The sequence below is a fragment of the Taudactylus pleione genome, unplaced genomic scaffold (genome assembly GCF_031769625.1).
Source record: "Taudactylus pleione unplaced genomic scaffold, aTauple2 ptg000390l, whole genome shotgun sequence".
Taxonomy (NCBI): Eukaryota; Metazoa; Chordata; class Amphibia; order Anura; family Myobatrachidae; genus Taudactylus; species Taudactylus pleione.
In genome coordinates, this window is record NW_028284791.1 from 1,302,573 (window position 1) to 1,315,982 (window position 13,410).

The following is a 13,410-nucleotide window of genomic DNA, read 5'->3' on the forward strand; positions in this document are numbered from 1 at the left end:
GTACCTTCCCACAGGTTGGTGTGTAAAGTCTGGCACCTATGTATGTGTGTAGTTGTGTATGTATGTATGTGTGTGTGTATATATATATATATATATATATATATATATATAAAATATACTGTATACGTGTGTGTATGTGTACTGTATGTATTAGTTTGTGTGTATATATATATATATATACACAGTATATATGTGTGTGTATTTGCATATATATATATATATATATATATATACACACACTGCATATGTGTGTATGTATGTATGTGTGTGTATATGTATGCATTGCTTGTCCGTAATAACAGGGTGACTCAAAATGTTGGAAACCTAATAAAGGACCATTTTAAATTTATTTGAAAACAACTTGAATGCTTCCTGTTTTTATCTATCTATCCATGTATGTGTGTGTGTCTATATATCTATATATATATCTATATATATCTATATCTATATATGGGGATGTAGTCGGCATCCCGGCGTGCGGGATGCCGACGGTCTTAATACTGGCGCCGAAAACCCAAAAGGTGGGGATCCCGGCACCAGTATCCCGACTGTCGGCATCCCAAAGGTAAGTATTGGTGTGCAGTGGGAGGGTTAGGCACTAGGGGGAGGGTTAGGGTTAGGCCCCGGGGAGGGTTAGGATTAGGGTGCGGGGAGGGGGAGGTTAGGTTTAGGCACCGGGGAGGGTGGGTTAGGGTAAGGGATAGAAAACTACTCACTGTTAGCTTTTATGGGTATTGGGATTCTGGCTGTCGGGGTGCTGCTGTCGGTATTCTGACCAGCGGCATGCCGACAGCCAGGATATCATACCCAACACTATGTATGTGTTGGATATGATATCCCGGCTGTTATAATATATATATATATATATATATATATATATACACACCCACACAAAGATCAGTGAAGGGTGGTAATGATCAATAATCATCACTTTTCAGAGGTGTCGCAGACCGTGGACGGCAGCTGTGTCAGCCTCCTAAATCAGCTCTGCTGCACTACAACACAGCCACAGGCCCAATGTGTCTGTTGTGACACACTGGCTGCGGTACAAACAGTATGGAGGGAGGCGGGAGTGAAGCATAGTTAGGCGGAGACAGGGCTTTGCTGCATTATACAGATCTGCCAGCAGCTAGCTATCTGATTTAACCCATTTCAGGGAGCATAGTGTATGCAGGGGCGCCGAGAGGGGGGGGAGCGGGTACAGTTTACCCGCGCCCGGGCTTCCAAAGGGGCCCGGCAGGGGCCCGGGTCTGGCGCCGCCCCCCCTCACTTCCTCCCTCCCTACCTGTGCTGGGCTGCAGCGGGAGATTGCTTGCAGCTGCTAAGTAGCAGCCACAGCAATCTCCTATGCCTGAAGGGGGGAGCGATCACACTGATCGCGCCCCCCACTGGCTTTGCGCCAGGCTGAGGGGCTCACAGTGCCCCCTCCCTGGCACGCGCGCTGCAAAACACTATTTTTTTGCAAGGGGGCGTGGCCACGCCTTCTGAAATTAGGCCACACCCCCTCTTTACCAGGACCCGGCGTGGCTCTCTACGCCCCTGAGTGTATGGCTATGATGTCCTCTGTATATTGTGGTGGTCGTTGGTGTGCTCTGTATTATATGGCACTCATGGCAATGTTCTTTGTAGTGTATGGTGGTCACTTGGATGCTTAGGGGAATATCCAATTAGCCGCGGGGTTTCACCCGCGTTTAATTGCCGGGCAAAAGTCCCGCGACACTGGGATTAGCTATTCAATGAAATAGCTTTTTCCCCGCGTCATTAAAACAGGAGTCAAGCGTGAGAACACACTGATTCCGTGAGAACTGTGGAATCAGTGTGTTATACCCTCTCGCACGAGCCCGAATAGGCCGGCTTCACATGGATTTTACCTCGTAGCTACATGAGGTGCGAGGTAAAGTCTGACAGCGAGGACTCGCGTACCAGATCTAGGGGACACCCGCGTGTGGAATCCCCACTAATTGAATCCCGACCAACGCAATAATTAGCCGCGGGTGATACCCCACGGCTAATTGGATATGCCCCTTAGTGTATTATATGATGGGCAATGATGCACTGTATTATATGGCACTCACCGCGATGCTCTCTGTATTATATGGTGGTCTACTGTAATGCTCTGTATTATATGGTGGTCACTGTAATGCTCTGTATTATATGGCACTCACCGCGATGCTCTCTGTATTATATGGTGGTCTACTGTAATGCTCTGTATTATATGGTGGTCACTGTAATGCTCTGTATTATATGGCACTCACCGCGATGCTCTGTATTATATGGTGGTCTACTGTAATGCTCTGTATTATATGGTGGTCACTGTAATGCTCTGTATTATATGGCACTCACCGCGATGCTCTCTGTATTATATGGTGGTCTACTGTAATTCTCTGTATTATATGGTGGTCACTGTGATGCTCTGTATTATATGGCTGTCACTGTGATGCTCTGTATTATATGGCTGTCACTGTGATAGTCTTTGTAACAGAGGCCATGAATTATGAGTTATGACCGATCTGTGTGTAGTTTATATGTCCCCCATTTTCGTTTGTATGGGTTTCGGCCCAGCACTTGTCACCCCCTGCAGCGGCACACAATAGGCCCTTCCTAAATTTCAGCTCCAGGCCCATGTGGACCTTAATCTGGCACTGCTTGGAAGAATATGCAAATAGGCCACTGACTAATTCAGTAACCTACTGGATGGCTATTTAATTGACAGTGAATATTTTAATAGGCATAATGCTCTTTCTGATATTGGACAAGGGACCTGATTCAGAGCCGCTTGCTAAGGTGCGATCGCTCGTCTGCGCATGCATATAATTCGCAGTGCGCGTGCGCAAGCCATTCGTAGCGATCTGATTTTGGTAGCTTGTAAGCCACTATCAGATCGCTGCTTTGAGTGACAGATAGTACCGTTTGTGGGAGGTAACAAGGGAAGGTGCTTGTAAACGGGGGAGTGGATGTGCGAACGCAGGCGTGTCAGGCCACCATAACGACGTTTAAAGGGCGTGTATAATTAGCAATGTAGCGTCATTGTAAACGTCACCTGCATGTATTTCAGCCCGCACTGATCGCAGTACTTGCGGCGGGGAAAGGCAACCCCAAGGGCTGCGAGCAGCTCCGATGGCTCACGATGGTCCCAATTAATCATACATTTCCCGGAGATGATGTGTGTTGTGAGTGGCAAGGGGGCGTCTTCAGACACTTGCGAGCGCACTTTGCCGTAGCTCGCTACCACACAGTGGGCGTCCTTACAAGACGCAGTGCGAGCGCTTCATTTAAAAATCCGGCCCTTTTTTGCCTGCGAGCGACCGCATCTTGCGAGCTGGTCTGAATAAGCTCCAAGCTGTGCGGAGATTCTATACTAAGTGGGAGCCGTACCTTCTCACTCTCCCATTACAAGTGCAGACTGGTCTAAACAAAGTATTTGAAAATACGACCTGGTATCTTCTCCAACATGTTGTATGACCTAATGCTATATCCCTTGATATTTCCATTTGATCCTTTCAATATCCAGACATATCTGAATGGTTTAATAGTATGGGCAATACTAATGTCATTTTTTATTTTTTCATTTTTACCCCGGTTATTATTTTTCTTTCTCCCCTCAGACTGACCTCCCTCTTCCTTTGTTCCTATTTTCAATTTATTTGGTAAGCTCAGCTGATAATATTGCATTGTATTATGTAGGGAACAAGTTAAAAAAAAAAACATCAAAATTCACCTTATTTTGATAGTATATATGAGGTTATATCTGTTTTTAGAATATATTCATATTTATTCTGTCACTAATAACCTTGTGAATTCTTCAGATGTTTCAATAAAATGTTTAAAAAAATAAAATAAAATTGGCAGTGACGTAGATCTGTTTTAAAGTTGATAATAATTTCAGTTTCATGGATTTGTTTCTAACCTCCAAGTCAGTGACTTACTTGAAAACTGTTTTATGTATATTTTTGCACAGCTGCTGCGGACGTATTTACACCTGCGACGGCATTAACAGCCATCTCTATATCGGTTCTTTAGTCTGATTCCGTAGAGGGGGTAATTAATGGAGAGAGTCAGTCTCCTCAATAGGAATACAATAATAATGATCAAACCTCAAGGACTGTAAACGTTAATCTGTTAATAAGCAGATAAATTACAATATAACATTTATTAAAAATGAGATAAAATAGCTATAAAAGTTAGATAGCAGTATAAAGTTCTTTTGTAGGTTAAATAAGTCAGCAGATAAAGGGCCTCATTTATCAATGAGTTTTATCATACGCAATGAGTTATAAAACTTTTTACGTATGATAATTGTGCTCCAGCCAATGAGCTCCTGACTGTCATCGGTTTGAAAAATGACAGTTGGGAGCTGATTGGCTGAAGCACCAATTACAGGAATACTGTGGAAATAAGTTCATTATCCTCCAATTGTCCAAGTTATTCAGCATAAGGTAATTTGTTACCAGTACTGTGAGGATAGTATTGGGGTCCTAGTTTATCAAATTTGTTGTTATTTCCAGGTAAGGAGGTTGGTCCAGTTAAATATCTCACAGAAGCCCTTATAATGCAAATGCTGCTTATTGTATAGGCCACTGATGCATTTCGCTGCTCCTACTGGCAGCTTTCTCAAAATTGCAGCTGTGACAGCATTAGTGTCCATATCTGAATAAGACTTTTAGTCTGATTCAGTAAGGATTCTTTTTTTAAATTCCAGTCGTGACATACAGATAGTGCCCAGTTTTTTGTGTATAGTCTGTGTGGGAATTTGATCAACACTGCTTATACAGTATATGCATACACACACACACCAATTGTTTTTTGGGTCAAGGCTTATTATATTATAAGAAAACATATATTAAAGTTAAAGATCATGCATCCTTATTTATTTATTAACACATTGTACGGGTTTAAACAGAAACTTAAGAATAGAAATAGAGGTATGATTTTCGCTACCACAAAATTATAATAATATTAATAATAACAATAATTATATTAAAAATAATAATAACAATAAAATTAATAATAATAATAATAATAATAATAATAATAATAATACAGTAATAGATAAAAGCATTCATATCACATTTTAAAAAACAAAGCTACATTTATTTAATTAGATATTTTACATAATTTTTTTAAATTATAATTAATACCGTTCAATAAATAAAGGTTCTCCTGACATGAAACATACTGTAGTTTGCAATAGTAGTATGTAAGAATGCCATACTATATTGAAAGTACATGTAACTACAGCCTGATCTCCTCTTTGTATTTAATACTAATCTCCTACTTATCTGCATGTCCACAGTTGTTGGCATGGAAAGGACAGCCTGCATCACAGATTATTTTAGGGGATGAGTGTAATTTTGGGGGAGTTCATTGGAATGACTGCATGTGGGATCCATGTGAGACATAATGTGCCATTATGTGCGGAAAGGAAAAAGAAACCAGGCTGAACGTTATACAGTGGAAGGAACAGGGTCCTCTGACAGCATTAACCATATAGAAGTACTGTAATTGAACTTGCTAATATACCAAACCAATAGAATAATTTCACTGTTCCTTCCTTGTCATATGTAAACTTTTGGGCAGTGTCCTTTTTCCTTTTACTCTCCTCCTAATACTAGCCATGCCAGTACATTTGGTCATTCTCTTTATTCTTTTGTAATAAATGATCAGATTCAGTATATGTTCCTGATGACGTGGACATTCAGTTATTATTCAGATTAAATAATTGGGGGCTCGTCCACTCTTTTTTCTTTATCTGTGACTCACAGATTTATGACCAATCTCAAACAGAAGTTGGATTTAAATGGCCATTTAAAAGGAAAGCACAATGTGTTTTTACCATTTCTAACTGTCTTGTGAGACTGTATCCTGTGCCATTGTGTTATCGATCCTGCTAAAAGATACCCGTAATAAACTTTCAATTATATTATAACTGTTGTTTACTTGTTATCTTTACTGTGCTTAATTTCTCATTTTGATAAATCAAATTGTAAATAGTTTAACTTTGTGAGACTACAGACATTGTAACATTGAGTTTGGTTTATGAATATTTGGAAAGTGAAGAGAAGAATATATTTTACGATATTACAGGTTAAATGAGATTCAGAAAATGTAAAACTAAATTATTGAAATAGTGAAATTATCTGAGTAGATGTCCTATGAGACTAGGGGCCTGAGTCAGAGATGTATGATAACCTGATGGTTAGCGCACATCTCTGATGTTTTAAGGTCTGCACATGCGCAGGCCCCATTCTGCACATGTGCAGGTCCATACCTTTCCAAGCCACAGAATTATTTACATGCTGCAGCGTTTTAAGGGCAGAGCAGGGATGTGACTGGCCACCGTTCCCGGAAACACGGGCAGGAACTGGAAAGGATGCAGTAAGCTTCAGCTTCAACAGCCTGGCCATAGGAGCAACCATCACAGGTTGTGATGGTGATCCCACTATGCGACCTAGGTGTTTCCTACAGTCACCTCCAGCTGTATTAGCATTTTAGATGGACAAAATTGCACAGCCGATTGTGCGCGCCTCTGCAATTTCATCCATCTCTGAATCAGGCCCTTGGACTGTATTGGCATTGTAGAAGATATTTTAAAACAGAAAGTTATGCTAAAGTTGGGTAGCATGTATCTTGCTGGGTTGGGTATATTTTTTCAACATTCATACAGTAATGTTGGCATGATAACCCGGTCATGATGTTGACTTGCAGCACACTGACCATGTCTTCTAGGTTCTACGGTCAGGTGTTGATGGCTTTTCCTATAACTAGTGCTTAATAACACCCGTAACACTAATCCTAACCCTCCCTGTTTTTCCTAACCCTAACACTTCCCCTAGTGCCAAACCATGACACTCCCCCTAGTGCCTAACTATTTATCTTGGACTAAGCAGTGCTGACTTGTTTAAAACTTCAAGTTCATAATGCAAACCTGTGAAGGGGTGTGGTATAATATGTCAACAGTCCTAATGTTATTATTGACCATGTTAACATTCATCATGTAGACACTTATGACTTGTCAAATGATTGACCAGCAATTACTTACCTGCTCCCAACAGCGGCATCGGCCATGGCTTTAGACCTGTGAACCTCCAGCATTCCAGTAAGTATTCTTTCCCTACCCCTAATGCTAATTTTACCTCTAGTGCCTAACAATTACCCCCACTTGAAGAGGAACCTCCTTCCACAATTTGTGCGTTCTTTGCAAATGTGGGGATGAGCAGCACAAGTCAACATGCTGACATAGAAATTGAGGATGCTTCTGTGGAAGTGCACCAGGATGAGGATATTTGTGTAGCTGACACTAATAAGGATGTTGATGATGTTTTGTGGGGGCCCAAACAAACCAATCACTTCAGCCACAATAGGCAGTCCTTGTCACTGAATTGATTGGTTTGCTAAACTGTGCATATCCTGTTTACTATATGCAACATAAAGGTGGGTAGAAGGGCCCAAGGACAATTCCATTATGCATTATGTGCTGTTTGGGGCATTGCTGTCTGACATTTTTAATTTTAGAGTTTATAAAACTGCATCCTGTGTGTCACTGCTGTGTGGCAAATGTTTCATAGATGTCCTATATTTTTTAAAATTGCCGTGCTTTTGTGCCACTGCTCTGATGATTCTTTTTTAGTTTCATGCTGTATTTATTTCAACTAAAATCACAAATAGGTATACTTGCAAATTACTCTTATGCCATTTTTCAACATTAAATTTAGATACCAACCTGTTCGGCTTAGATTTTCTTGATCATAACAGCCATGTTTGGAAAGATGCATCTCAAACACCAAATGGAGAGGTTATTTTGTGATGGTATCTGTAGATGTTCTCCCTACTCCCCTCCCAGCCTTCCAATACATAATACCAGAAGCACAATGATAAGGGATGTTAAGTACCAGACACCAGATTTTAAAATCCCTCTGCCCTCTTCCTGTTCAGAGCTTCCATTTTGTGTGCTCAGGCCTCTTAAATAATAAAAACATTTGTTTCTTGATGTTCCATGTTGGAAGTTGAACTGCCACAGCTGCTATTTTTGACATGCGGTTGCTGAATGCCAAAATGTTTATGGCCACAGACAGCATTTCCTGCATGCCCCTTTAAGTTTAAAAATTATTCTGAACCACCAAGTTGATTTTGTGGGCAAAACATGGGACATGTTGTTCACCCATGCTCTCCTCCCTCATAAATTTGCTTTGGAAAAAAAAAATGAAATTAAGTTTACTATGAATCAACCCTTCCTTTCCCTGCCTTTAACTACATACATACTCCATCTCCCTCAGGCATCTTGATTAATGAAAACATATGTTTCCTTATGTGCCATGCTTGGGGTTGTACTGCCACGTGTTTGTGCTGCTCAGTGCTGCCACTTAGCTTAGTTAGCCAGCTAGTTTGGTGCAACTTTTGAGCCGAAACTGGATGAAAAGAATATTATGAGCTGTGAGGTGTTCAAAATTTACTGGAAATGAGTGGAAATTAATATTATTGAGATTAATAATACTGTAGGAACAATAAAAAGCCCACTTTATGTGATTTCAGCAGTTTTTATCAATTTTTGAAGGAAAATACATATCCAAAACCAAAACACACAAGGGCGGTTTTGCAGAACCAAATCCCGATCCAAAACATCGAAGGACATACAGATCCAAAACCAAACCCAAAACCAAAACACGGGGGCCGGTGCACATCCCTAGTTTGTATGTGCGTGTATCTGTATCTGAGAAAGTACGGTGACTTGCCAGAATTCTCTGTGTAAAACAATTGCCCTAAACTGAGAAAGACAACAAACCTCACAGGAAAACTGATCAAACTAAAAGCTAATTACAGAATTCTGATGTTTATCTGAGAGATGGGTCAGTGGTGTAGAAGACTGCAGGGAGTATGGAACAGATAAATAACCTGCTCTCACCTCAACACCTGCAATAAGGAACAAGACTGACAGGTCCTGGACTTTCTACACATGCTACCGTTACATTACATTACCACTGTGAGTATATACAGTATTTATATATATATATATATATATATATATATATATTACTCCATACAATTAATAGCCAATAATGACAGAAATAAAATTACTCAACTTTGTATAGCCTGACACATTACTATTTTGCCTGAATTTTATTTTAACATTTCAAAAGTATTTTTTACATGTACATATATACGTATATATATTTGTATGTTTGCAGAAGCGAAATTGCGGACCTTGAGAAACTTAAGAAAGGATCACACTAGATCCAAAACATAGCTTCTGCAAACAAATAAACTAGTGCCGTATGTACTAATGCAATCTCCTGGAGGGCCGTCAATTCCGTGGATTATATTACCCTTTTATTCTGTTATTCTGGCACCTGGAGTTGTCATATTTTTGATAGTTTATAGAAGCAGCTGTGACAATAGGTGTTGGCCACAAATTAACTGACTGATCTATTTTTAATTGTATATCAGTAGAAGGAACTATGGGAACATCTACTGGCCCAAGAGGTCTGAGGACTTACTGATGAGCACAATTTGTGACCTGTATGACTGTTTTGCATGTTGAATGCCAGCATGAGACAATAGATTAGGTGGACAGACAATAACTGTCTGAGCAGACATGAGGAGGCAGACAAAAGGCACATTTCTGATTAGGCTGATGTGTGATGCCATGACTTCCATTTGTAGGGCGTAAATATACACTGTGGCCCTGATTCAGACCCGGTCGCTCTGACAGAGCGCTCGCTCTGAATCAGGGCCTGGTCTTTTTTTTTTTTTAGAACAGCCTCCTGGCCGCTCGCGTAGCTGTGGGTGACGACCCACAGCTGTAGCGAGCGGCCATGATGATGGTCGCAATGGTCCAGACCATCGCGACCATCGGGCTTGCGATGAGACCCTTGTGGTAGGGTCTCGTGGCCGCAAGCCCTAGAGAGATTTTGGCTCTAACAGAGCCGGAATCTCTCCACTGACATCACTTGTGAAGTCAGTGGGGCCGGCCCCAAATGGTAGGCGTTCTCATGGGAACGCCTCTGTTTGGGCAACCACTACCAAAGGGAGTGAGCTGTCACTCAACATCAACAGCACGCCCCCTTTGGTGCAAGACCCGGAGCGACGGATTGCCCGTCGCTATCCGGGTCTCGTGCATGCGCGCGACAGAGCCGGCTCCGTCGTGCGCATGCGTTCTGGGCCACCATCAACCCGGTTGCGAGCGCACAGCACTTTCGACCGGGTCTGAATCAGGCCCTCAGTATATTGTGCATACCTAGTGTCCAAACTGTGTCTGTTTACAGATTTGTGCACATTATATGCTGGGTACACACTTTGATGATGCATCGGTCAGCTATACACACTTACCAATCGGCCACTTGATGTGTCTGGCCTGACATCACAATTGGGCAGGTATTCAAATTTGCCAGCCAAGTTGTGATGTCAGTCTCGGCGGTCCCTACAGCCAGTGTACAGGTAGTCGGCGGGTCATCCACAGACATATCGGGTGTACACACCTGACAATGCACTCACGATATATCGTTCATCGATATAACAAACGATATATCGACAATTGTGTACCCAGCTCTGAAATTACAGTCCCTTATGTCTAAACAGGGACAGAGGAACAGAGAAGGCAAGCTGAGGTATTGTACACTGAGCTCAGTAAGAATGTGCTAATGTATACTAACTGTAATGAAGATGCAACATAATTATTAATTGCTCTTGGCTGCATTTGCAGATATCTGTAGCAATTCTTAGCTGCTTCTGATTAACTGTTTGTCTTGTCCTCTGTAGCTGATGGTGCTTCATTCATAAGCATTGTTTCTTTTATTTTTTGTCATTTCCATTTGCATTACTTCAGGAAAAAAGCTAATCAGTATGCCTCCTGTCAAAATACAGACAGCGGCATCCCGGTGGTTGGTATCCAGACAGGGGTTGGGTAAGTATACTTACAAAGGGCCATAGCTAGGGTAGTGCGGCAGGTGCCATCGCACAGGGCACCTCAGGTCAGGGGGCGCTGTTTGGGCCTGTCATATTTCTGTTTATTATCATTCTCACTTACAACTTCCTCTTATTTCATCCCCAGCATCTCCTGGCTTCTCCTATCTCTTCCCTGGCCCTTACCCATGAGGCCATGCCCCTTTTTTGGGTGCATTATGTCCCTTTGAAAAATGAGGGGAGCGCCAATGCTCTTTCTGGCACAGGGCACCAAAAAGTCTAGCTACGGCTCTATTCTTACCCTCCCCCCTTCTACCCCTAACCCTCCCTTCTTGTAGCCTAACCCTAACACTCCCCACCCCGCACCCTAACCCTCCCCCCTTAGTGCCTAACTGTAACCCCCCACAGTGGTGCCTAATGCTGGCCAAACACCTGCACGATTTCGGGCCGATTGCCTGATTTTTGACAAGTCTTGCGATGGATCCTCTGGAAATTGTGTATTTTTGGATCCGATGTCCACTCCCTCAGCTCCAATAACTGGATCGTATGATCAGATGTGCAGCCCATATGTTCCATCCTATTGTATGCAGATCATACCATTTATTTTGTTCATGCGATGCATCGTGCGGCAATTCAAGTAATTTCAATGACTTTTTCCCTGATGACCGCGTGAGGCACAGGATCGATCATACGACAGATCGTGTGCTTTGAAATACAACAAATATGCCGCCGGGAGCTCCGGAGAGTCGGATGGTGGATCGGATCTGATGCTGGTCGCGCAGGTGTATGGCCAGCCTAACCCTCCCCCTTAGGGGTGCCTAACCCTAACCTCCCCCCAAAACTTAATGCTACCCCTCGCTATGCTACTTAACCCTAACCCTCCCCCCTGCGGCTAACAGCTAAGGGCGCCCCAGACTTACCTCGTTCTGGCTGGCGTCCTTGTGGATTCCGGCATTGGGATTAAGATAGGCGTCGGTATTTTGACGCCTATCTTAAGTCCCTTGTCGGGATTTAGACCGGCGGCATCGTGGTCGCTGGTGTCATAACTACATCCCGAAGAAAGGTTCTCAGATGTGCAACTTAGAAAGTGCTAGATGAGAGAGATAATACTATTTTGCTATTTATTAATAACACTGACTTCTACCTACCACTGTCAGGCTGTATCTATGCTCTGTAGTATACATACACAGTACAGTGCAGCTGATTTTCCTGCCCAGTAGTTGTCAGGGGTGTAACGTAACAGCTACAACAGGGAAACTGCTGTAAATTAACAACGCATTAAGCACTGCATAACCCCCTGTCATTCTAATAATCTCATGGGGGTAAAATCAATTAAAAGCGAGTTTACAAAAAATGAACTCGCATCATAAAACCTGCCTACATTGCAGTAACGTGCGCACCTGAGAAATGCGAGAGTCGCTGAGTGATGCTAATTTGCAGGACTCGCTTCAAGGTTGTGTAACTTTTCTGCAAAAAGCGACTTGGGATAAGTGCATGAAAGAGTGGGGAATAATCCTAGACCCCAGAAAGGTTGCAACAGAGACAGCAGGACCATATAGAAGGCTGTTAGTGGCCATAAGGAAAGTATTGGAAGTTCTTAATCACTTAGGGCTGTATTCAATTAGCCGAGATAAATCCGTTTCTGCAGAAAAGTATCGCCGGTGACATCACTTCGCCATGTGAAAAGTTTCCTCCGTATTCAACTCCAAAGATTTTTCACCAGTGAGGAAACTCTGGGCCTGATTCAGACCCGCTCGCGAGCACTATGCGCTAGCAAGCGGGTCGATGGTGGCCCAGCACGTCCCCTTTGCTGGGTGGGCCGGGGGCGTGGCTGCCCAGGCGGAGGCGTTCCCATGGGAACGCCAACCGTCTGGGGCCAGCCCCACTGACATCACCAGTGATGTCAGTGGGAGTGCTTTCAGCTCTGTTAGAGCCAAAAGCACTCTGGGGCTTGCGGCCACGAGACCCTACCACAAGGGTCTCGTCGTAAGCCCGATGGTCGCGATGGTCTTGACGATTGCAAGCATCTTCCTGGTCACTCGCTATAGCTGTGGGTGGTCACCCACAGCTATGCGAGTGGCCGGGAGGCCGCTCTGAAAAACAAGAAGGATGGTCCTGATTCAGAGCGAGCGCTCTGTCAGAGCGTCCTGTTCTGCATCAGAGCCTCAATGCAATGGGACCTGCGATAAATTTTCGCCTATGAATAGGTATCGAAAAGAAGTGCAGAATTGGGGTTTTCGGGTGCAAAGCTGCAGGAACCCCCCTGCACCCTTGGCACAGTCCCCCAAAGGTAAACTGAGTTAAAAAAAAGTTTAAAAAAGTCTTTAGATCACCTCAAAAAAATACTTTCGTTTTGGGGGTGAAAAAGTTCAGAGTTGGGGGACAATCTTAAAAACTAGTGAAATAGACTCCAGGGGGGTCCCCAAGTATGCCCCAGGTGTTTTTAAGTTTGCAGGTGCTTGCGGCTTTACAGCCTACACCACTGCTCAGTTGTGGAGAAGCTCTGGTGACAGC